The sequence below is a fragment of the Rattus norvegicus genome, chromosome 12 (assembly GCF_036323735.1).
Source record: "Rattus norvegicus strain BN/NHsdMcwi chromosome 12, GRCr8, whole genome shotgun sequence".
NCBI lineage: Eukaryota > Metazoa > Chordata > Mammalia > Rodentia > Muridae > Rattus > Rattus norvegicus.
Window position 1 is genome coordinate 33921502 of NC_086030.1, and position 26218 is coordinate 33947719.

General features: G+C 46.1%; 1 protein-coding gene and 1 long non-coding RNA gene across 3 annotated transcripts in view; both read left to right on the forward strand.

Moving 5' to 3' along the window:
* Positions 1–26218, forward strand: part of Tmem132d (transmembrane protein 132D) — a 647297-nt gene that overhangs the window by 15531 nt on the left and 605548 nt on the right. The window lies entirely within an intron of this gene.
* LOC120095943 (uncharacterized) overlaps positions 1942–26218 on the forward strand; it is a 30354-nt gene continuing 6077 nt past the window's right edge. The window contains exon 1 of the long non-coding RNA XR_005491924.2: positions 1942–24459. This is a non-coding gene — a long non-coding RNA (uncharacterized LOC120095943). The remainder of the gene's footprint in view (positions 24460–26218) is intronic.

Here is a 26218-nt window from a genome sequence, read left to right on the forward strand (position 1 = left end):
TCTACATGTGTGTTTATGTGTGTGTGTGCCTGTGTATCTGTGTGTGTGTTTATGTGAGTTCCTGTACGTCTACATGTGTGTTTATGTGTGTGTGTGCCTGTGTATCTGTGTGTGTGTGTATGTGAGTTCCTGTACGTCTACATGTGTGTTTATGTGTGTGTGTGCCTGTGTATCTGTGTGTGTGTGTTTATGTGAGTTCCTGTACGTCTACATGTGTGTTTATGTGTGTGAGCCTGTGTATCTGTGTGTGCGTGTGTGTGCATATGTGAGTTCCTGTATGTCTGTCTACATATGTGTTTATGTGTGTGTGTGTGTGCCTGTGTATCTGTGTGTGCGTGTGTGTGCATATGTGAGTTCCTGTATGTCTACATATGTGTTTATGTGTGTGTGAGCCTGTGTATCTGTGTGTGCGTGTGTGTGCATATGTGAGTTCCTGTATGTCTACATATGTGTTTATGTGTGTGTGTGCCTGTGTATCTGTGTGTGTGTGTGTATGTGAGTTCCTGTACATCTACATGTGTGTTTATGTGTGTGTGTCTGTGTATCTGTGTGTGTGTGTTTATGTGAGTTCCTGTACGTCTACATGTGTGTTTATGTGTGTGTGAGCCTGTGTATCTGTGTGTGCGTGTATGTGCATATGTGAGTTCCTGTATGTCTACATATGTGTTTATGTGTGTGTGTGTGCCTGTGTATCTGTGTGTGTGTTTATGTGAGTTCCTGTACATCTACATGTGTGTTTATGCGTGTGTGCACCTGTGTGTCTGTGTGTGTGTATCTGTGTGTGTGTGTATCTGTGTGTGTGTGTGTATCTGTGTATGTGTGTGTGTGTATCTGTGTGTGTGTGTATCTGTGTATGTGTGTGTATGTGTGTGTATGTGTGTGTATCTGTGTGTGTGTATCTGTGTGTGTGTGTATCTGTGTATGTGTGTGTATGTGTGTGTATGTGTGTGTATCTGTGTGTGTGTATCTGTGTGTGTGTGTGTATCTGTGTGTGTGTGTGTATCTGTGTGTGTGTGTGTGTGTGTGTGTGTGTGCCCTCATGTATTGTGGTGCCTATAGAGGTCAGAAGATAACTGTCTTCCATCTTGTTTTGAGGCAGGGTCTCTCTTGTGCCTTCTGCCACTACACAGCAGGCTCCATGAAAACTCTCACTGTAGGAGTGCTTAGGGTGCAGACATTTTTTACGTGGGGTCCAGGGATTGAACTCCGGTCTTCAGGCTTGCTCAAGCAAGCTTTTACCCACTGAGCCACCTCCTCGGTCGCTCTTTTATAATTTAAAAGCCCCTCGTGAATCAAAAGGGATGAAAAATGGATAAACGACAGGGTTAGGGGACAGGCCAGGAACAGGTAGACAGATGGTCCGCCATCAGTGTGTTTTGGGGTAAGGAATGGGTTCCAAAACTGGGTTTTCCTGCATTTCCTTATTGGTGAGTCCACTGGTTGGTCTTCCGTCCCTCATTGGTCCATTGATAAAGGCCATGCATCTCCGGATGGGGGAGGGCAGCAGAGCTACAGGGCCACCTCGTAGGCATGGCGTCTCTTCTTTCACTGCCAGAGTCCCTGGGCCTGGGCTGCTGGGGGCCCTGTAGTGACACAGTTTTCTGGATCCAGTCTCTTTCAGAAAGGGCAAATGAATGCAGACAAGAGCACCCTGGCTTCTTTTTTTTTTTTTTTTTTTTTTTTTTTTTTTTTTTTTTTTTTTTTCCGGAGCTGGGGACCGAACCCAGGGCCTTGCGCTCACTAGGCAAGCGCTCTACCGCTGAGCTAAATCCCCAACCCCACACCCTGGCTTCTTGAATTCGGAGTGCATGGTTCACTTCCTGCCCTGGCTCTGTGCAGAAGTGAAGCTCCTTCTGATCGATCATCTATCTATCTATCTATCTATCTATCTATCTATCTATCTATCTAATCTTCTTTTAATTTCATATATATTTACATATATATGTACAGTAAAACTCACATATATATATTTATATATACACACACACATATTTTGATCATGTTTTTCTCTATTGCCCACTCTTGTGTTATCCCATGTGTGTGTATATACATGTACATATATACATGTACATATATACATGTACACATAGTATATTTTGATTGTTTTTATTCTGTTACCCACTCTTGTCTTGTCCCATGTATATGTATAAGTATATGTATATACACATAGTATATTTTGATTGTTTTTATTCTGTTACCCACTCTTGTCCCATGTATATGTATAAGTATATGTATATGTATATACACATAGTATATTTTGATTGTGTTTATTTTGTTACCCACTCTTGTCTTGTCCTGAGGATCATTTTTTACTTTGCATCTTGTCCCTCTTCTGGCCCCCTTTTACTTTTCTTGGTGACCCACTGAACTCCATCCCTGTTGCTTTCAGGAGTGTGGGTGAAGGATTATTCACTGGAACATAGGCAGCTTGCCAGTATCCACATCACTGAAGAAAATCTCCTTCCCCAGCAGCCATTGACTCTCGTTTGAGTCCTGGGGAGGGGCAGGCCCCTGGGCTCACTCACACCTCACCACTTTCCCATTAATTTCCAGGAACTTTTGGCGTTTGCTTTATGATCTGTTTTATTTATACAGATTAATTGCATGGCTGTGGGCCTCTTTTTTCCTTTTAAACCCATAAAGTCTCTATTAAATTATTCTATGTTTGCAGTTTGATTGTACAGCGATCAACACACCCATGTCAACTTACTGAAAGAAAATTAAATGATTTCCATATTTTTATTTCATAGGTATGAATTTGCCTGCAAACTTATCTATATACAATGTGTACGATGTCTCTGGAGGCTAGAAAAGGTCATTGGATCCCCTGGAACTGGGGTTACAGTTGGTTGTGAGCCACCCATGTGGGTGCTGGGAATCGAACCCTGGTCCTTTGCAAGAGCAGCCAGTGCTCTTAAGCCCTGAGCCGTTTCTCCAGTCCCCTACTGAAACTTTTGAATAATGAGATGTCTACAGTGAGAAACAACTTTTTAGAAGCCTCTTGTTGGATACAGAAGCATAGGTTTTGCTTTTAGGGAGACACAATAGAATGGCGGATGCTTGACTGTCAAGGTTAGCAGCGTCTTTTGGGTTAAGGTAAAACTGTGAGGGAGAAGACAGCATCTAAGCATTCGGGGAAGCAGAACAATAAAATATTTCTGATGGTTAATGAAGACTTTCTCCTTGATTTTATAATGGATGGTGGTGGGTGTCTGTTATTTATATTCCAATAGATACATTCAAAGGAATGATGTAACTGCTGAGCCTTCAAATGTCAAGATTTGTTCAATACGCCAGCAACCCAGCCCTAGCCGCTGTGGAGACTCCGGTAGGGATGATTAGAAATCACTTTTGGAAAGAGGCAAGTGGGTGCTGGAGTTTGTGAAGTTTGCTTTGGGGAGACGTTGCAGAATCAGAAATACTGGAGGAATGTTATTCTTAGAGTTGGGCGTCTCAAGCCTGGCTTACATAGAGTCACCGTGTCAGGACCCAAGCCCTGACAGTCACCTGATGCCTCAGCAGGGCTACCTGGGGAGTTTTCAAATTTGACGAGGGCTGAGAAGCAGGAGGAAGTCCCTGTGGAGTGCCACCATGAGTGGAGCTGTTAATGTATAGTGCCCACTAGACTTACGTGGTGGTTGGGAGGAGGACTGGGTAACATAGTGGGAGTGCCATAAAACTCACATATTGTGTGTGCACTTGTGTGGACATGTGCATGCGCATGCATGTCTGCACATATGTGAAAAAGCCAGAGGTTGTCATAGAGTATTTTCTTCAGTCAGTTGTCCACCTTACTTTTTGACAAAAGGTTTCTCATTGAACCTGGAGCTCAGGAATTGGACTGGATTGGTTAGTCAGTAAACCCTAAGGGTCCTCCTGTTTTGCCAGCACCAAGAATAGAGACATGCGTTGTTATATCCATTTTTTTTAAATGCAAGTGTTGATAATCTATTGCAGGGCAAGTGGATAGTGAACTGAGCCACCTTCCTAGCCCTAAAACACATCTTCTTATGGATAAATTTGGAGAATTTCATATAATCTAATGACCACATCATAACCAAACTCTAGAACCTTCTCCTGGTGTTCTCCTGGGACATCAGGTGCTACCCATTTGCACCTGGGGATGTCTACTCTGTCCTGACCAGTTTACAAGAAGAGAGTCCTACTGTGTGTTATCGCCAGAGCCCCCACTTATTTACACACCCTCCCCAGGCACAGCAGTGCTCTTGGTATTTCTCTGAATGTGAGTGTGGTCCTTCTCATTTCTGAGTGAGCTGACCCAAGAGTCTGCTAAGTCTTCCTTGGGTGATGGATGTCTCGGCTATTTCTCATGAAAACGCTATATGGTTTGGGCATGAATATACTTTTCCTCTTATCTCGAAGTAGATACTGAGGGATGGGATTGTAGATCATAGGTAGCTGTAACTTTCTCTAACTCTAACACAGACCAAAAGCAACTTAAAAAGGGAAGGATTTATTTGGCTTACGTGTCTAGGTTATATACTCCCATCATTGAGGGAGATCAGAGCAGGAACGCAAAGCAAAATCCACAGACGAGCACTGCTGACTGGATCACTCAGATTCAGGTATCTTCCTTAAAGAGCTCAGGCCCACCTACCTAGGAATGGTGCCACCCTCAGTGGGTTGGACGTTCCCACATGAAACACTAATCATCTTCATGGGCAAGCCCACAGACCCATCTGACCTAGACAGTTCTTCAATGGAGGCTTTCTTTTTCAATGACTCCAGGCTGTGTTACGTTGACAATTAGTGCTAACTAGGCCATATGGGAAATGCGTTTGACATTAAAGGGACCGCCAAACTGTTTTGCAAACGGTGGGTCCATTTGGCATCCCTTGCTGATCTATGTGCCTGCCAACACGTCTTGCCTGCACCCTGGTATTTTACCGCGTCGGCTTTAGCATGGGTATAATGGCCCCTCGTGGCGGTTTTAATTTGAATTTCCCTAATCACTAATGGGGTGGACCAGGCCTTAGTGTGGCCATTTACCATCTGCACATCATCTCTGTAAAAATGTCTGTTCAAATCCTTTACATTTTAAAACAGGCAACTGATTTGGGCCATCTTCCTGGGTTTGTGTATCACAATCCTATCATTTGTATGATTTGAAAATGGGCTTCGTTTTTCGGCCTCTTGTTTAATATTCCTCTGCTTTTTACTTTTGAAAACTTTGCATTCCTCTATTCTTCTTTGAGAAAATTGCTTTTAACTGAAGTACCTAGAAGCTGTCTTCTAGAAGTTTTGTAATTACAGGTCACTTTCAGATTTGTGAGTCATGTTTGGTCATTGTTGTGTGTTTGGCTCGAAATTTACAAATTTTGTATCAAATGATGAGTTATTCCAGTATTATCTACGGTAAGACTGTTGTTTTTCTTCTTTTAAATACTCCTATGTGGGTAAGTGTTCGTACGTATGCTAAATATACCATGTAAGTACATGTAGGCCAGAAGAAGGTGCGAGATTCCCTGGAACTGGAGTTACGGGTAGTTGCGAGCCACCGTGTGGGTGCTGGGAATTGAACCCAGGACCTCTGAAAGAGCAGTCAGTGCTCTTAGCCGCTGAGCCATCTCTCCAGCCCCAGTGGAAGATTCTTTTTTTTTTTTTTTTTTTTTTTTGGTTCTTTTTTTTTTTCGGAGCTGGGGACCGAACCCAGGGCCTTGCGCTTCCTAGGCAAGCGCTCTACCACTGAGCTAAATCCCCAACCCTCAGAGGTGGACTTCTAATCTCATACTGTCTACCTTGTTTTATGAGGCACGATGGTCTCTCCCTTACCTGAGAGCTTACCAGTTAGACTAGGCTAGCCGACTAGCTAGCCCCAGGCTTCCTCTGTCTCCAGTTTCTCAGTGTTAGGATAACAGGCATACACTGCCAAGCTGTTTTTTTTTAATATATATATATATATATTTTAAAACCATGAGTTCTAAATTGAACTCAGGGCTTGTGCTGGCAAGGCAAGTACTATACTAACTTGGTTCTGTGTTTGCTTTTGATGCCTGGGTAAAGTTTGCTCCCTGAAGCCAGGCGAGGCCTCCTCTCCTCACACCCCATTCCCATTTGGAATTCATTGTTCTTCCAATGTTTGATTTGTCTGGTGAAGCCATCTGGTTTTGGCTCTCCCTCCGCCCTCCCCCGGAAAGCTCTAACATTGTAAATAAAATTTCTGTGATCATCCCAGGATGGTTCAAAGGATTTATTTTATAACTGGTGAACTTTGGTACTTAGTGACTGTTGACAATTTGTTCTGTGTCATCTAAATTGTCAAGTAGATAGGAATCAGCTGTTTGAAGTTCCGCTAGCCTTTTCCCCCACCTCCCAGACCTCGGTGACAAGTCCTATTTCACTCCTGCCATTTATAATCTTCTTTTCTCCTTTTTCTTGGGCAGCTTGGCTGGAGTTGACGGATCCTGTCTGTCTTTTTAATAAGAGGCAGCTTCCTTTTTCTATTGGGTTTTCATTATTATTATTATTATTATTATTATTATTATTACTATTATTACTATTATTTTCTTTTGTCATGTGTAACTGATTTCTCTTCAAGTGTTTATTATTTTCTTTTCTGGCTCTGTGTTGAATTTCCTTCCCTTAGTTCTTTCATATGTACACGTACATGGTATATTGAACCTTTTCTTTTTAGGTGCAAATCTCTTCAGTCTCTTGTAGGCACTGTTTTAGCTCTGTCTCTCAGACTTTCCTATAATTTTATTTCTTATGGTTTATACTTATTTTGCTAATGTCTGCTGTAGCTTGCTTTTGACTCATAGGTAGGTAGTGCCTGCCTTTTCTACGGAAGTGTTTGAGGGTTCCCGGCCACATTCCTGTCTAATTCTGTTTTGCATATCTGACATAGAGTTTACTCGTGCTACATAGACACCCTCCCATGGTGCCTTACTGCGTCATCAACCTTTTTCCATCTTTGTTTTAGAAAACAGACCCTCCTCAAGTTACCCAGATTGACCTTGACCTTGTCATGCAGCCCAGGCAGTCCTCACCTTGCCATCCCCCTGCCTCAGCCTCCTGAGTAGTCAGGATCAGATACCTTTCTGTTGTAAATGTCTAGTCTTTTCCGTTTCGCTCAGATAGTACTTTGTTAAAGAATGTAGATAATTCTAAGCAGTTCTTACCTTTTATGAAAGAATCTCACAGTGTAGCCAGGCTATCCTTGAACTCCCAATTCCTCCTCTTCGGTATCCTGAGTCCTGGGGTTACAGATAGATGCCGCTACCACTGACCTTTCCTGATTGTTTTAAAATAGGGTCTATCTTGCTAAACCCTCACTGTGGTCCTGGTAAGGACACCATTGCTGTTTCTGGGTGGGATGCTCTGAGGTGTTGGTGGTGGTGGTGGTGTGTGTGTGTGTGTGTGTGTGTGTGTGTGTGTGTGTTGTCTGCATCTTCCTTCCATCACTGAGAGGAGGCTGCCGGCATTTCCAGCTATGGCTGTGGATTTCAATGTTTCTCCTCAGGAGGCTGTGAGCTTTTGCTGTCAGCTGCTTACACGCCCAGCATCGCTTTGCATTCTGGGAGAGCGGATTCTTTGGTCAATACGTTTTACGCCCTTCCCTCTGGTTTTACTTAGAAATTTATTCGCACTTTAATATAAACCCTTCAGTTTCAAAACTTGATGTATTAAGTTGGTGTACGGTCCCCACATTTTCATTTTAACCACCTGCCATCTCTGGGCTGTGCCTGGGTTGTGACCTTCTGACCAAGCTCTGCATCCTAACTGTGTGCCTTTCCTGTCGTTTGGATATAGCTTGAACCGCCGTGATTGTATAGTGGTTAGTACTCTGCGTTGTGGATATAGCTTGGACCGAGAACACTGTATTCCTGGTTGCGTGTGTTTGAAATTTTTCTAAGTTATTCATTGAACATCTGAGTATCTTGCTGCCTGTATGGTGTGTGCTGTGTGGTGCCTGGGTCTCTTAGAGAACAGAAGAGGGTGTTGGAGCCCCTGGAATCAGAGCTTAGGGTAGTCGTAAACTTTCATGCGGGTTCTGGGAATCAGACCCAGGTCCTCTCTGTGAGAGCAGTGAGTATATTCCTAATTACTGAGCCATCTCTCCAGCTCCCCCACTTTTATCTTTTAAAAGACAGGGTTTCTCTGTGTGGCCTCTGCTGTCCTGGAACTTGCTCTATAGATGAGGCCGGCCTTGAACTCAGAAATCCAACTGACTCTGCCACCCAAGTGCTGAGATTAAAGGCAGGTACCAGCACTGCCCAGCCAGCTTTGTATTATTAATTAAACATTTTGATTTTATGTGTAATTTTAGCTGCATGTCTACGTGATCCACATGCACGCAGGTGCCCTTCAAGACCAGAAGAAGGTGTCAGGTGTCCCGGAACTGCAGTTTAGTGAGATGTTCCTGCAGGATGCTAAGAACCTGACTTGGGTCCTCTGCAAGAGCAGGAAGCACTCTTGACCGCCGCACCATCTCTATCCCACGCATTGGTTTTGAAATGGAGCTAAACCCAGAGGGTGAAGATGCTCCACTGGAGGCCACACAGTTGACAGCTGCTGTCTCTAGGACGACAGAACAATAGAGGAGGTTGTACTCAGAGGCCAAACAAGGAGCATCCAAGGGAAGGGAGGGGTTTGAGATTCTGCCGTGTGTGTGTGTGTGTGTGTGTGTGTGTGTGTGTGTGTGTGTGCCCAGAAGCCAGACAGAGCTCCGGCTGTGTCTTCCTCCACCCCAGGTTCCTGTGAGTAGCTGCTGTTGAGCCTCTGCGGAAGGGAACACCCAAGATGAAGGAGATACTGTGAGGCAGAACTGTTCATCTCGCAATGGTCAGCACAGCTTCTTAGTTAAGCAACGCTAACTTTCAAGGAAAGGGCCGTGTGAGCCTCAGCGGGGTATCAGGGACAGATGTTGGAAGGTCTGTTTTGAGTTTGGGAGTCAAGTAGATAGGAATCCCTCAGTAGATAGCTGATCCCTCAATGTTTGGGGTCAGCTAGACATGGCCACGAGGGGAGCTCACAGCGACTCGACACAGTCTTTTCTTTTCTTTTTTTTTTCTTTTTTTTGGAGCTGGGGACTGAACCCAGGGCCTTGTGCTTGCTAGGCAAGTGCTCTACCACTGAGCTAAATCCCCAACCCCTAACACAGTCTTTAAAAAAAAAAAAGAAGAAAATATGTGTATAGCCCAGCTGAGCAATTGCTTGTTCAAGCAAACTAGTTTGGGGGCAGTTTCCTGAAGCAACCAGTAAGGCCCTTTCCTATTTCCAGCTCTATGTTCTTGGCAGAAATTTTCTGGAAAGGGCAGTAAAAGTCGTTTTGCTAAAGATGGCTCTAGGCTTCAGCCTTGCCTGTTGAACCTTGTGGCTACACACGGTCTTGTCTGTCACGGAGAAATTTCTAGAAAGGGATGCAGCCTGTATGTAACACAGACTCCCCACTCTAGTGGTCTCTCTGCTCGGTTTTGTCCTTACACCTGGTAGAGTGTGCTACAGAGAGCTGTTACTATGGGGACGCCAGAGTGGCTCACTGTGGAGTGTTTGGAGGACAAACTGCTTACCTCTGTGCCAGCACAGATATCAGGGAGTCAGCTTCTAGAAAAGGATTGTTGTATACCAGGCATGATAGCGCGTGCCTTTAATCTCAGCACTCGGGATGGGGGGGGGGCAGAGGCGTGCCAATCTCTGAGTTTGAGCTAGCCTGGTTTACATAGTGAGTTCCAGGCCAGCCAGTGAGACCCTGTGGGTTTGATGTCAACACAGTCAGCTCTATAGAAGCCTGAAGAGGATGCATCATCTTCCGACTGTGTGCACACTGAACAGGCAGCATCCAGCTGCTAGCAGGTTCCAGGGCCTGCTGTTCTCACCCCAGGCTCTGTGAGGAGGCAGAGGAAGGGACAGCTAATGCCCTTTTCTGCTTCACGCATTTCTCTGCTGAGCCAAAGGGTAGCCGTTCCCTCTGCTCATCGAGTTTCGTTCCCGATGTGTGCCCTGCCCTTCCTGGGATTTAGGAATGGTCACAAGTCGTTCACTTTGCAATTCTCTTGTTCACAGCATGGCTCTCCTTACATGTTTAAGTCCTGGATTTACTACGATTCTCCCTTCTGTCTCAGCTCTGGAGTGGGCTTCATGGTTCCCTGCCTCCTGCTTTGTACTTGGGTGGCCTGGGGGAGGTTGCTACTTCATAAATTTTAGGCTCGTTCTGGGCCGCAGGTGGGGCTCGCTTTCCCTCTTGAGGACACTGACGTCATCTGTACCTTCAGCCTCCACTGCGGCTTCCCGTCACAGCATCTTATTTCATTTCGGGGAGCCATCCCCCAAAGCAGTCCACATGGTGAGGTCAGGCTCAGGAGATGCCGAAGGGAAGTGGATGGACCTTTTCCACAGCCTGACCACAGTGAATCAGAGGTTGGCATCCGAGCCAATCCCAGCAGAGGAGGCTTGTTTCTTTTGTTGGAGACTTGAAAGACGATGAGGCCACATTTTGTGGGGGCCACCAGCGGCAGCGAAGATGATTACATTGTAGCCAGGGCTGCCCGGGCTGTAGCTCTGTTAGCAAAATGCTCAGCATGTACAAAACCCTGAGTTCCATCCCCAGACTCCTATGAATAGTACGTGGTGGTGTATGCTGGTAATCCTAGCACTAGAGAGGTAGCGAAGATTAGAAATTCAAGATCATCTTTGGTTACATAGTGAGTTAGAGACCAGTTTGGCTTATATAGAGCCCAAAACAAAACAAAACGCTGTGAGCTGGGGTTGCTTGGAACTTGGAGAGTGGCCTTGTGAAAGGCCTGATGCAGCCATACCTGAAGTTACAGCTTTACCCCAAAGCTGTTTACCTATAAAGACCAATGAGCTGTGTTTTACCTTTAAGCTAATACATTTGCCTCACTGGTGGTTGGAAGAGTTCTGACTGACACATCACAAGAGGAGCAAGGAACAGTGAGCCAGCCGCATAATCTTATCCCCCCCCCCATGGTTTTCTCTCTAGTTCAATTATGCTCCCAGACAGGGCATAGTGTCTGAGCTCGAGATATGAAGGACTGTTCACTTCCTGTTGGGCTTTAGTACATTAAAGCCCTGGGTGTCCCTGTCCTAGATGGTTGGATCTGGCAGTGAGAGGGTGTCAGGATGACATTTGCACCAGCAGGTAACTGGGTCTGGTTTGGGATCGACACACCCTGCTGGCGTCTCACAGAGAGATCACGCGAGCAAGCTCAGGGCCTTCCTCAGGGTCTTTCTGCTTCTGTGTTTGGTTCCTGTATCTCTTGGTTTTGGAAACTGGTGGTGTATCATTTGAGACCAGGCAGTGCGTGCCAGCGCTCTTGAAGGGAGCCTGGGCGTTTTAACCATGCTGAGAATGGAGCCTGAGGTAATGTGAATGTGCCGGTCAGTAATGAATGCTGGATGGAGGGATGCTGTGCTGTGACACTGACTACTCTGGAAATTGGAACTGTGCAGGCTGGTAAAGATGAAATAGCGGCCATAGGTCAGACGTTGCCAGTGGGCACGCCATGCCTGGTCAAGTGCAGGCAGCCTCTGTTTGCTTTTTGAAGAGGAGTGTCAATGTTTTCAAATCAGGAGAACTGGCATACATTTGGATTTCTGGTAGCTTTTAGAAAAATCAGTGACAGAGCTGGTACCTCCGAGGCATACGGGGGACCTAAATGGCTTCTGCCAGCTTCAGAGGAAGTCTGTTCTATCCCCTGCCTCACCCGCCCTCTGCCAAGAGCGCTTTGCTCATGTGTTATCTGACACAGAGCAGTCTAGGCCACGAAGCCACCAAAGGGCCGCCTGTCTTCACAGCTCACTGTCCCTGTGTCTCTCCTCGATGACTGTGTATGTCTGCACGGGCATGCTTGTAGAGGTCAGAGGTCAATGCTTTCCCCAACTGCTATATTACTTTTTGAAGCAGGGTCTCTCGCTGAGACCTGGAGCTCACCGACATGGCCAAACTGACTGGCCAGCGAGTCTCAGCCATCCTCCTGTCTCTGTTTCCCAGAGTTGGGAGTTAGAGATGTGCACTCTTCTGCCTGGTTTTATGTGGGTACCAGGGATAAGAATTCAGGTGTTCATGCTTAGGTGTCAAGCGCTTTACTAACTGAACCATGTCCCCATCTCTGCCTGCCTCACACTAAACCCAGTTAGAACCCACTGATGTGTCTGTGTGTGAGCGATGGGGCCCCACCAAAGAGGAAGAAAAGGCGAAGTATCCAAACAATGCAAACAATTGTCTGCCATCCGGACGTGGATCTTTCCCATGCTCTCAGAATGGAGCAAACGGGGCTGCACCCAGACCCCGGGTACCAGACTCCATGAGTTTCTGTTGAGTTTAGGTCCAATGACTAAGGGCCCAAGAACTCTCTGGACTATGTGTAGCCTTACTGGAGAGGAAGCATCATTTCCAGGACATCCCTTTATCATTCTTCCTCAGGATCGAAGCACCAGGTCCTGGCTTGGAGACGGAATGGCACCATCTCCTCTTATCTACTCAGCTCTGACCCTGTTCGAGAACAGCTAGCCCATAGGTGGTCACATCCTGTGCAATAGCATGATCGTAGACACTGAGCTCACATACCTCTGACGTCAGGGACCAGTGTGCAGAGTTCTCGGCTTTCTCAAGCGGTGAGCATCTTGTTCCCCGTGCAGATGTGTGCCCAGGATCTGGGTATCAGGGTTTTTCAACCTCTGCTCCTTTGCGGCTCTGTTTTCTTGAAGCTTGATAGAGTCTTTATAGAGTGTGCGTGGCTCAGAGGCATGCATCTATTGGGACGTGATTCTTGCAACTCGCAGCCCCATCGCTTTGTCATTATTCTAAAACTTTGATTTTACTTGACAAGGAAAAATAATCACTTATTCCTTTTTTAAAAATTTAAAAAGGTTTGTTTTCCTTTTTAATTATGTGTATGTGTTAGATATGCACGTGAGAGTGCAGTTACCATGGAAGCCAGAGCTATCAGATACTCTGGAATTGGAGACACACATACACACACACACACACACACACACACATACACACATATATATACATATTTATATGCATATTAACACATATACATAGATACACACACTCATAACCATATTCACATGTACACATACATGTATACACACACCATTTATACCACACACATAAACACACACCTGCTGTGGTTGCTAGGAGCAACCCCAGGTCCTCGTCAAGAGCATGAAGTGGTCTTAATCACTGAGACATCTCTCCAGCCCTGTAAAAATAATTTTGCATACAGCTTAGGGGCCACTGGTTTCACATATGTATTTAAGCCGAGTAGTAGAATCAGGCTGATGTGTTTCTCCGCATACATTTATCAATTTGTGTGGTAAACACGACATGAAAATCTGTGTTCTCAGCAAATTTCTAGTGGTGGTGGTGGGGCAGCATTGTTAACTGCCTCATAGGGGCTAATTAGGCCCCCAGAATTCTTTCATCAGAAAAAAGAAAGTTCTTGGACGGAGAACTGACTCCTGTCCTCGGCAAGTTCCCAGAGTTGGGAAATGGCTCGTAAGAGGCAGAACATGCCAAGTTCTTATGCATGTGCCGGAGCTTACAAGGTAATGACGGGAGGGAAGGTGGAGACCAGAGTCTGGGAAGATATGGGCTTTCCACAAGATCAGAGCCCTTGATATTTTTATCATGGAAGAAGTGCTCCCTAGGCCCCGCCCTCTCTGAGGGAGCCTTGATAATTGGTGGCTGGGAGAGGGGTGTGGCTTTCTTCAGTGCTGTAGCCACTAGCCCGCTGGCTGTGCCCCAGTGAGTTCCCTTTCAGAATCTACTCTCTCATTAACAGCCCAGCCAAGAATATGGACCTTTTGAAAATTGTGTGGAAAGCATTGTGAAGTCAGGCGATTGAAAGTTACTTCTGAGGGATACTGCCCCTGCGGTTCACCTGCATACTCAGCCTCTTTGCAAAGGAGGCTCTGAGGCTAAGCGGTGAAGGTTCTCAGTGGGATGGCCCCTCTTTCCGGTGCAGGTTCAGGCTGGTTCAGGGTCTGACCCTTGAAGTGATTCTGCAGAGAGCAGGGATCTGGAGACCCTCGTTGCTGAGTTCTTTGATGCTTCTGACAAATCGGCTTAGGTCCCCATTGTTTGTGTTTGTAATAACACAGACGGCGGCAGGCTGGCTCTCTTTAACCGCCTGTGTTCCTGCCCCCATCTGTGTACAGTAAATCAGCAAAATGGTATGATCAGGACCCTCATCACAGCCCTCTCCCTCCTGGCGAGCCATTGTCCCCTCCATTTTGTTAATTACGATGAGAGTAACACATCTGCTCTGCTCCAGGCTTCCTCACCCATCAGGTCTCAGATGTGAGTGGACAGAGATCCAAAGATAGTCTAAGCTGTGCATGGCTGATGTAGTGAGTAGAAACCTCTCTCTGCTGTGGGGATTGGAGCACACGTGTTTCCTGGCATCCTTCTTTTGTACAGGCAGGACACAGGACTCATTTTTTTTTTCTTTTTAAAGATTTTTCTCCCTTTGCTTGCTTGTTTGTTTATGACTGCCTGCATATATGTATAGGCAGCGTGTGTGTGTGTGTGTGTGTGTGTGTGTGTGTGTGTGTGCAGTACCCAAGGATGCCAGAAGAGGGCATTAGAGAGTACAGCCTCCCAGAACTGAAATGACAGGCGGTTTCGAGCTGCCATGTGGGTGCTGGGAACTGAAGCTGAATCCTCTGCAAGAGAAGCCAGTGCTCTTTTTTTTTTTTTTTTTTGGTTCTTTTTTTCGGAGCTGGGGACCGAACCCAGGGCCTTGCGCTTCCTAGGCAAGCGCTCTACCACTGAGCTAAATCCCCAACCCCGAAGCCAGTGCTCTTAACCGCTAAGCTACCTTTCCTGTCCCTTGCTTAGGTATTTCAAGAGGTTGGGATTTGAGGGTTTACCTGGGATAGCTGCCCATTCTAACCACAGGAACATCCATGCCTTGCCACAGAACATTTGATCTCTGATTTTTCAGAGAAAGATACTTGTGTCCCTCTCGCCCTTTATCTGTTTAGAATGAAGTGTAAGCAGCAGGCCTCCCAAGCTCTTGTTCAGCTCCAATGCACCCAAGCCAGGCAAAGAACATCTTGTATTAATGATTTTGTAGACATGGTGGTGATTACCTTAGCTTTTCAAGCAGGGACTTCCCATACCCTCCTTGCCTTTTAATCTGGAGCCTTTGGTTTTGGGTCACGCTTCATGGAGGGGTAGGTATTTGGGAATAGGGTGCTGAGGAATGCTCAAGGACTGTTTGGGAAAATACCGCACCTCTGGCTTTTTTGATGGGTATGCGCCACAAAAAACAAGCTTGTAGAAAAGTGGCACATATAGTATTTATCATCCTCCCGCTCCTCTTCCTCCTCCTCTTCCTCCTCCCCTTCCCCCTCCTCCCTTCTTCCTCCTTCCCCCCTTCCCCCTCTTCCCCCTCTTCCCCCTCTTTCCCCTCTTCCCCCTCTCCCCCCTCTTCTTTCTTCTCCTCCCTGGAAGAAAAGAAGCAAGACTGGTCTGTCTGAAGCTATTACAGTGAATTGGTCCCAGCTGAAGAAAAGTGCTGCCTATCTGTTTTGGTGGGGATCCAGCCAGTTGGGTTCTGTATGGAACCATGTGGTGGTAGATGGTCATTTCCATTTATAATCAGGAAGGTTGCCTGATCAGAAAGTTTACCTCACAGTGGTGAAAATGCCTGTGGTTTCCCAGTTCCTGTTCAAACTGGATTCACTCTTCCAGATCTTTGAACATCTCCTATAGAGAAATAGAATGGGAGACCAGCATTACTGGGACTTTGGTGTTGATCTCCTAACAACTCCATCGTGAGGTTTGCTCCTGCGTGTAGCTGGTGAGACCTGCATAGAAGATACAGATGGAGGAAGGGCTAAAGATACACATGATTTCCAAAGTGGCATTGAGTATGTCTCAGGAGGAGATCTTAGTGCATCTGTGCAGGTGTAGACCCTTGTGACTCAACATTATCTCTGTCACTAGGCAGGTGACATCTGTTGTCACCAGGTCAGTCCAGATACCAAGCCTCAGTTTGGAGCAGATGCCAGGGTCAAGAGTTTTATTCCCCAACATGGCTGCTGCCTTTCAGCAGTGAGTAGAGTCTGCTGCCTGACCCCTATGTTTCTGATTGTATTCTAGACTTGTATATTGGGGACTTCATTCTTGGGAGCACATTTGGGTTTGATAACTTCCTAAATGACTCCTTGACCTCCGGAGAGTCAGGTTGTATGTGTCACCACAGTTCAGAGGCAAAGTTTGAAGCTTGGGAACACCCAAATGAAAGAGACAGGTAGCCCAAGGTCTTATGGTAGAAAGTGGGTGCAGCACTTCAAGTAATACCCAGGGATTCATTCTATGCTCACAGCAGTGCCACGCTAGAGGACATGTACATTAGAAATGTCCTCTCCCCTACTAAAACCAGAAGAAGTCAAGGGGCTGGAAAGATGGCTCAGCAGTTAAGAGCACTTGTTGCTCTTCCAGAGGACCCAGGTTCTGGTCCTAGCACCCAGATAGTAGCTTACAACCCCACCTATAATTCCACTTCTGGGAGATTTGACACCCTCTTCTGACCGCTGAGGCCATGCACACATGCATGGGTCACACATGTGGCCCGCGTGCGCACACACACACACACACACACACACACACACACACACACACACACAAGATGAAACCTTAAAAACATTTAACTACCACATGGCATCGCCAAGGAAGTGGTCGTAAGGGTGAAACCAGCCAATCTGAACCCCAGAGATTGGTAAGTGGGGCTCAGTTTTGTGGATATGTGTGACTGGTATATATCTTTCTATTACATGTCTTGTCCTTCATCAGACAGCTAACTGTCTTTTGACCTCTGCCACATGATATCCAGAGTCTAGGGTTCAGGATAGGGTTATGGGAACCGCTAAGCCCAGAGATGCTGGATAGAGGGACCCTGGGCGATTAGCTCAGTCTTGGGCTTTTGGACTTTCTTACTGGATCTCTCTTGAGTCTCTCTGGCAAGTGCAGACCTGGAGGTATGGGGTCACGGTCACCCAGATATCTGCTGGCATCTGACCCAGGAAGGTTTGATCCTTCTTTGTGGCTTCCGGGCTAGGGTGGCCTTTAATTGCGCTTGGAGCTATGCTCACATAGGCAGGACTAAGTCATCAGAAGTAGATGTGAACTTTTATGAACGCTCAAACCTGAAGTCACTATCGGCTTCAAAAACAAGTTTGCTTTAAGCAGACAGTTGGAGACCCTTTTTCTGACGTGTGCACGGAGCTGTGTGAATGGTCACAGGTAGATAGACCCTTCCCACCACCTGCCCAAAGCCCTTGGCCCCTTTACACAGTCCTATCTTACAGTGGCTCACCACCACAGCTTACCTGTCCCCTAGAAACACATATTTGTTTTTAATTTTTTAAGCTTTTCCCAGCTTTGCGGTAGTCTAAATACTGTATCATACCATCTGTTTAGATGCAGTTAGCCCAATGGCTCAAAATATTCAAGCACTGTAGAAAGGCCATTGTGAAAGGGCTGGCTCACGTATGGATTACCCGCTACGTTCTCCCTTCTTTGCCTTCTATTTTTCATGATGAACATTATGAAGGCTGACTCTTCAAAAACATCTAGAATAGAATCTGATATCATAAACCGTGGTCCCCAGCATGCACATGCGACTCTGGGAAATAAGTGATCCTGTTACTGAGCTGTTGACCCTTTGGATCAGAATCACCCAATTCTCCCATCCACCAGTTGCTGGCGGATAGTGTTAGACTTGTGTGATGATGGAGGGGAAGAGCTAGAAGTCTGACCTGTCATGGGGAAGTTATAAGCCAACTGACAATGGCAGATTCGGTGCTGTCTTTCCACAGGAAGGCAAGTGTTCCTTTGGTCTCCTCAGAAGAATTTATTTCTCATCTGGGACCTATGAGTTGACTTTTCTGTAGCCTGGATGCTCTTCCAGCCATGACTCACAACTGTCCTTTCCTGTTTTGGTCAGTCAGAGACACAGCATTGCCCTAGAGTGTTCACATCTTCTTAGTAACAAATCATGTAAGACCAATCTGAAGGTCTGGGATTCTCACTCCCACCTAAGCTACAATGATGGCGACCTTCATGTGACAGTTCACAATAGACTGACAAGTCCGGCACCATTCACTCATCCATATTTCTCTGTGGTTCTCTGAATGCACTGGGAATGAAGCACCAGTCCTCCCAGCTTAGCTCCATCACCCTGCGTGTTTTGCAGCTGACAAACAAGCTGTTTTATCTCTTCCATCTAAGCTCATCTCTGTGTGTGGAGCTGAGGTTGGTCTGCCTCCCCATGTGTCTTCAATATACTAAAGTGGAGTGGTTTTATTTTAAACAGCCAGAGTGTCTTTGAATCACAGACTCCGTTCCTCACTTGAGTCCCTTTGATGGAATTCAGATAAATGGCTTTGTGCTGGAATATCCTCCATTAGATTTATTTCTAAAGACTCTTAGGGATGCTTTAGCATGCTGCTCCTGAGCTGGGAAAAGAGAGACGTAGCAGATCAGCCCTGCCTCATGATCCTCCCCAGGGGTGTGGTGTGGCTGCCGTGAGCTGGTCTGAGCCTGTTGGGAATGGAGAGTTCAGAGGTCGGAGTTGAATAGGTTGGCCCAGAAGCTGGAGGGTGGGAAAGCAGTTGGGTGTTGAGTAGACAAGTGTATGGGCCATTATTAACCCATGTGCAACCCATGGAGGAGTCACAAGCTCTTGGTTCCCATCAGATCTTTGGGCCTGGGAGTAACCCGAAGGTCTCTAGCAAGGGTGATGAATGGGTGTGAATTTCCCACCTGGTTTGGGGTTTGAAATTGAGAGATGGGAGCTTGACCTTGCTGTGACATGTCTAGTAGGCCAGCCTTGTAAAAACATTGGAACAGGGGAAGCTATTGTAGGTTGATCCTGCTAGAATGGACAAAACCTTGTCAGTGTGTACTTGTCTTAGTTCGGGTTTTTATTGCTGTGACAAACGCCATGGCCAAAAAAGTAAGTTGGTGGAGGAAAAGGGTGTATTCAGCTTATACTTCCACATGTTGGTGTTGTTCATCACCAAAGGAAGTCAGGACAAGAGCTCAAACGTGATTGGTGCCTGGAGGCAGGAACTGATGATGCAGAGGCCGTGGAGGGTGCTGCTTACTGACTTGCTTCCCCTGTCTTGCCTGGGCTGCTTTCTCATAGAACCCAGGACCACCAGCCCAGGGATGGCACCACCTGCAATGGGCTGGGCCCTCCCTCACTGATCACTAATTGGGAAAATGTCTTATAGCTGGATCTCGTGGAGGCATTTCCTCAACAGAGGCTCCTTCTCTACATGACGCTAGCTTGTGTCAAGTTGACACAAAAAAAACCAGTTGATGCGATAACTCTTTCAAAAATTAAGGTATTCAGAAAGTTGTTTAAATGGTTAAGATATAACATTGGAGGAAAGTTAGTATGTTTTCTGCTTTCCCTGTTGTTGTGAACGAATATCTGAGAAAAGCAACTTAAGGGAGGAAGAATTGAATTGGGCTCACAGTTTGAAAGGGTACAGTCCACCATGCTGGGGAAGGAGTGGCATCAGGAGTGTTACATTGTATCCACAGTCCCGAAGCAAGGAAAGCAGATACTGGTGCTCAGCTTACTTTCTCCTTTTTATCCCACCCAGGACCCTAGTGCATGGATGGTGGTGCTTACATTGAGGGTGGGTCTTCCATCCACAGTTAACCCTTTCTGTAAACACCTTCACAGACAAACTCAGGGCTGTGTGTCCATGGTGACTAGGAATTCAATCAAGGTGACAATGAAGAGGAGCCATCGTATCCAGATGAGGGAGCCTCTGAGATGAAGTAGATGGATAAGGTTATGTATTGAAGTATTTATTTATATGCACACATATATACATATGTATACATTTGAGAAGTCATTATTCAGAGGATACAGAAAAATCTTCCTTTTTCTTTTAATAATGCAGTGGTCTCTGAGGTTGAATCTTCTACAGGGCAGTAATGGCTTTTCCCTCAGTGGACCAAAGTCACTTACAACTTCTCAGTCTTCTGAAGGTGCCATCTAAACAGAGCTAGGGAGAAGGAGAGCCTTCTCTGCAGCCTCCCATTGTGTTTGGCTGGCCATGGTGAACTTGGCTGCCTGACCCAAAAGGTCAGGACAACTGCCATGTTTTCTGCTCACAGTTGGGCATGGGCTATCTCGTAGTTGGCGTGTTGAATGCCTACAGAAGCAATTGGAACATTCCCCAAAGAGATGGCAATGGATGGGCAGGCAGAGAGGGGCCATATGCTTTAGGGAATGTGTGCTCTGTTCAAGAGCAGATGCTATTTGATGCCAAGCATTTGTCCACAGGTGGAGTGGGAAATATTGTGTTTCTAGAACCTCAGGTTTTCTCAGAGAAAGATAATATTATGTAAAATTCCCCAATACTTAAAATATGGGCAATTGATTCATTGTAAGGAGACAGTACTGTCTTAGTGTGCTTGTAAGCTGGGTGACTTATAGTTGGCAACGCTCACAGTGCCGGAAGCTAGATAGTCAAGACCACTGTAAAGCAGGTCTAGTGACCAATAAGATCTAGTGACCAATAAGATCTGGCTCACTAATGGTGGAACTGGACTGTAACCTCCCATAGTGATGGAGGTGATATGGTTTCTAGCATTCTTTTTTTTTTTTTTTTTTTTCGGAGCTGGGGACTGAACCCAGGGCCTTGGGCTTGGTAGGCAAGCGCTCTACCACTGAGCTAAATCCCCAACCCCTCTAGCATTCTTTTATCAAAACACTATTAAGGTTTGAATGTGAAATGTCCCCCAGGGGCTTATGTTTGAACTCTTAGTCCCTATTTGGTGATGTTGTTTTGGGAAGCTGTGGGACATTTACGAGGTGGAGTTCTGTTGGAAAAAGTGGGTCACCGAGGGGCAGGTCTTAAAGGTTTTAGCCTGTCCTTGGTTCAGGGCCAGGAGGTAGAAACACTTTTGCCTTTTAAAATGATGTGCATAGTGTGTGTGTGTGTGTGTGTGTGTGTGTGTGTGTGTGTGTGTGCATGTGCACATGAGTGCATTGCCAATGGAGACCAGAAGAGGGCGTCAGATTTCCCAGATGGTTGTCTAATGGGGAGATGCTGGAAACAGAACTTGGGTCTTTGAAGGCAAGTTATAATGCTTTTAACCAGTGAATCACCTTTCCAGCTCTGTAAACCAGGAAGTTTCTGAAGCTGGGACTTTGCCTATGTTAGGCAAACAGGATAACCACGACACTACGAAAACACACTCCTTTTTTTTTTTTTAAGGCTTAAAAGTTCAAAATATGATTATGATTTCTTTTTATGAAAGGAGAATTATATGTGCTTTCACTTTTAAGGTCCAGACACAGAGTCTGAACCAAAGCCTAAAGCAGAGCCAACTGTATCCCCTGAGGTGTTGGGCTACTTTTCACTGAAGCAGAAGAGTTGAGTGACTGGGACAGAGACCAGGGGGCTTTCAAAGCCTGGTTTATTTATGCTTTCCCTAAATGTTTGACTGGGATATGAATGTCTTTTTGGAGTTTTGCAGTGCATAAAACACCAGGAAAAGAAGTGGTACTACAGATGTGTGTGTGTGAGGTCTGACATACACACACACACACACACACACACACACACACACACACACACACACACCATGTTTGTGGAATTGTTGGCAGTCAGCTGTGACTAATTTTTTTACTGTTACAAATAAGGCTTCTGTCACCATTGTCAGTCCCTCACACAGCCATTCGATGTGACTAAAGTCACAATTATCTCCCACAGAGAGCAGTGTTAATGCTGCCATGTGTGCAATTTAATGAACAATGTGGCGACTTGTGGTAAATGAACAATTTTTCAATTTAGTGTTTATGATGGCTGCCGGAGAGAAGAAATTCTGTTTTTACTGGTTTAAAAAAAAAGTTAATAATGAGTCAGGAGGTTTTGAAATTCTAAACGTGAAAAGCAAGTCAACTAATTTTCAAACAATCAAACTATTCGACATGGGGTAAAGCTTTTCCTGGGCTCGGATTAGGGACGAGTGCAAATCTACCCTGCCTCACGTTCCACAAGTTTCCTGTGCTCAGTTTTGTCTCCGTGTGCAGCTGGGTTCAGTATTTGGCCAGGAACTTTCTATCATGTTCTCAGAAAGGTCGTTTCTCCTTCAAGGCCAAGGTTAGCCCTAGTGTCTCAATACTTTCTCCCCCAGGTGGGTGGGTGTCCATTATTTCTAGGGAGGTGACCTTTCTTCTGTGGAATCTGCTAGAACGAATAGAAATAAATGTCAAAGCAGAGGATGGCCCAGTAGTTAGAGCTCATCTAGCACGTGCAGAAACCTAGGTTTGATTCCTAGCACTTCAAAAACTGGGGATAGTGTGTGTCTGTAACCCAGAACTCAGGTGGTGGAAACTTTAGGATCAGGAGTTCAAGGTCATCCCTGTCTACACAGTGAGTTTGAGGTCAGCCTGGGCTACAGAAGACCCTGTCTCAAAACAAACAAACAAACCACAAACAACGACAACAGCAGCCACAGCAGCAGCAGCAGCAGCAGCAGCAGCAGCAGCAGCAGCAGCAGCAGCAACAACAACAATAATAGTAACATAAAACCAACTCACAGCAGCCATTCCTGATAAAATTATGTTTTAAAGGAATCTACCCCTTGCTTTGGTGGCAAGCGCCTTAATCCAAGCACTTAGGAGGCAGAGGTAGGCAGAACTCTGAGTTCAAGGCTGGCCCAGTCTATAGAATAAGTACCAGGCCAGCCAGGGCTACACAGCAAAACCTTGTCTAGAAAAACAAACAATCTACGCAGGGGCCACTGAGAGGTAAGGGTGTTTGCCACCAAACCTCATGGCATATGGATTTTATCTCTTGAACCCACACAATGAAAGGAAAACTGAATCCTGAAAGTTATCCTCTGACTCCAATACCATGACTCCCACATATAAAATAGACCACTGTAAAGAACTTTTTTAAAGTCTCATTTAGCTGTGTTTTGTATCGTGATCTCTAAGGGCAGATAATGCAGATGGATGACAATGACTTCAGGATGCCATCAGCCCCTTGCTGCCTCAGCCATCCTGTCAGGGGCATCAGTATGGTCTCCTTACAAGCCAGTCCTACAAGAGCCTTTGAGATGATCCCAACGCCTCAGCCTGAAGAAACTCAGACCTACATCTGGCTAAACTCTCATTCACAGACATTCATTTCCAGCCTGCAGTTCCTTATTCCGTTCTGTGGAGTGATTTAGGAAACTTTATGTTTCCCGTGGGCACCATGTTTATAGAAAATCCTTTTCATACCCAAACCCCTCCAAAGGCATGAACTCAAAATTGTTGTAGTAAATATTTAAATCTCTGCCTGAGGTTTCTACCCCACCTTTGACCCTTTAGTTCCCACCTTTATATTTATAATAAGCCACGAACAAATTGTTGAGGCTTGGTCTATTGCTGTGCATTGTAATGCTAAATTCTATACCTGAAGGTCTAGGCCTACGAGGGACTTCTCATGTTTATAAGCTTTTGCTGTGCAAACCTTGCTCCTCAATTTAAAACTATTGGTTAAATAAAATTGGCTACTGGAGGGATTACAGGTAGGTGGGTTTGGAACGGCCTGGTTAGGGAAGGAGAGACAATGGGAAAAGGAGGAGGAGGAGGAGGGAGGAGTAAAAGAAGGAGGAGGAAGAGGGAGGAGGAGGAAGAGGGAGGAGGGAGAGGAGGAGTAAAAGGAGGAGGAGTACAAGAGGAGGGGAAGGAGGATGAGGAGGAGGACAGAAAAAAGAAGCTGCCATGAGGGGAGAGGAATCATAAACACATGGCCAGAAGAAACAGCAAATATTTGGGGTACACCACTGGGGAGGTAGTCAGGCCTGCAGTTAAAAGAGTAGATTAGGGGTGACCCCCTCAATAATTGTCAAAGCCAAATAAAATAACCAGAGTCTAAGTCTCATTTATTTGTAAGCTAGTCGGGGATAAACTTAAATTGTTTGTACTACTCCAAATCAATATGCCCCTACAAGAACAGGGTCCTATTGTGGTCCTAGCCCCTGCAGTGAAGGCTACATTTCCACAAATCTCAGTGTTGATTATGCCCGATGTAGTAATGACGTTCCCTTGGCTGTTTCATGGCAAAAATTCACTTTTAGTCAGAAAGATTTATTTTGGCTCACGGTCTCAGAGGCTTTTGAGGGGGTTTCTGTCCAGCATGGTGGGAACAGCGGGGGGTGGGGCGTCTACTCCCAGATAGCGGAAGTGAGTGGAGTTCACTTCCGGACTGTAGAGAAATAGAGAGGGCGGGTCAGATCCCAGACTTCACTGGCCCGCCTCCATCGACCTGCTCCTTCCAATCTGGCCACACCAGAGCTCTCTACGGTCTCTACACTAGCATCACAAGAGGACCAAGTACTCCAAGCATGTCTCTGTGTGGTCAGACCGGATTGAAGCTGCAGCAGCACCTCTTTCTGTTCCTCCTATATCCCTTCCAGTGTCCTGTCTTTGCTTGGTGAGTTGTTTTGTGAGCTTTAAAGTGAGTGGCTGCTACTCTATCTTCAGAGGGCAGAAAGGATGAGGGGGCATATTACAACATCCGCTACACAGAGTTCCTGCTGCCTTTCTGGGATGCGTGTGCACTCTCTCCCTGATCCGCTTTATGACGGTCGACCTGATTAGAAAGAGGCATGCCCACCATTGCATCAGCCCCCTGGCTCTCATACTAGCTGCTCACACTAGCTGAAGGGTCACGGTTTTCATCCCTGGGGCTATACATGGGATATTTAGCAGAGCCACCTATCGGTAGGAGGCTGAGGCCATTGCTGTAAATCCGACCCTCCCCCTTTTTTTCCCCCATGCTGTTGAGAATTGTTGGGCAAGGTAGGCAGTATGGTGGGAAACCATAGGCTTGGTTGGGTGCTCATAGAGCCAAGGTCCTTGACTTGGTTTCCTTCTCTGTGTATCATAGTCCACTCATATAGATTAGATCCAAGTACATTACCATGTACGGGATGCTTAGCGTTGTGGCCGCAAGCTGGCATAGAGCTTGGCCACTCCCTACCATCTGTCTTCAGCTTCTACCCTCGGCAGCTTTTGATAAATGACTGGGGACATTTTAAGGGATGCAGACACTTCCTCTCAGGGGAGGTTATCAGCTGGCTTTAGAGTGTCCCCCATGGACTTCCGTACTAAGGGCATCTCCTGCAGGTGCTGATGTTATTTTGGGAACCGGTGCATATGTTAGGAGGTGGGACACATTTGGGTGAAGTGGGTCGCTTGGAAGTGTGACTTGGGGGCTTATGTAAGGTCCTAGACTCTGTCCGACTCTCTGATTTGTCTACCACATGCCATCAGACAAAGCCACCAAGGCCACCGTAGTCTCTCCTAAATCATTAGCAAGATAAATCCCCTTGAGGTGATTCCTGGAAGGCATTTGGCTATAGCTGCATGGAGGAACCACACAGTGCCATGAGTCACTGGCAAATGTATGAAAGGCATTCATCACGGAGAGTCTCTGTCACAGAGCTCATGTAGAGAGTTCAAGACCAGCCAATGCGCATTTTAATTAAGGGGTTTGCTTTTCTTCGGAGTCAAAGCCAACTGCACCCCCGAGGCTTCTGTGTCCCTTTTCAGGTAGATGACTCAAACTCTAGTTTGCCCTTTCCTGAGAAAAAACAGAGATATGATTCCTTGCATTTGCTCAGTATTTTTGTTAAGAAACGGTTTCGGTTCTGAAGGACGGCACTTTGAAAAAAACTGCGCACACATCTAGAAAAATAGCCAAGTGGAATGTATCTCAGTTTAGAATATGATCAGTGATCAAATATGGCCATGTCCCTGTGAAGGCTTAAGGATCCTGGCCTGTGGAAGTGGGGGATGGCTTAGTCAGTAAGGTGTTTGCCGTGTACATGTGAAGACTTGAGTTTGAGCACCAGGACCCAGGTCAAAATGTTGGCTATGGTGGTGGCCTCTCATAATTTCAGGGTTGGAGACAGAGAGAGACAGGCAAATGCCTGGAGCCCACTGCCCAGCTAGCCTAGGCTACTTGCTGAGGCTGAGGTCAGTGTGAGACCCTGTGTTAAAGGAAATGGCAGATGTTTCTTAATGAACAGAGCTGATGATTTTCTCTGGCCTCTACATGTATGTACACGCACACACACACACACACACACACACAAACACACAGAAATACACAGACACATACAGATAACACACAGACACATACAGACACACAAAGGCACACATAGACACACACTGATGCACAGACATAT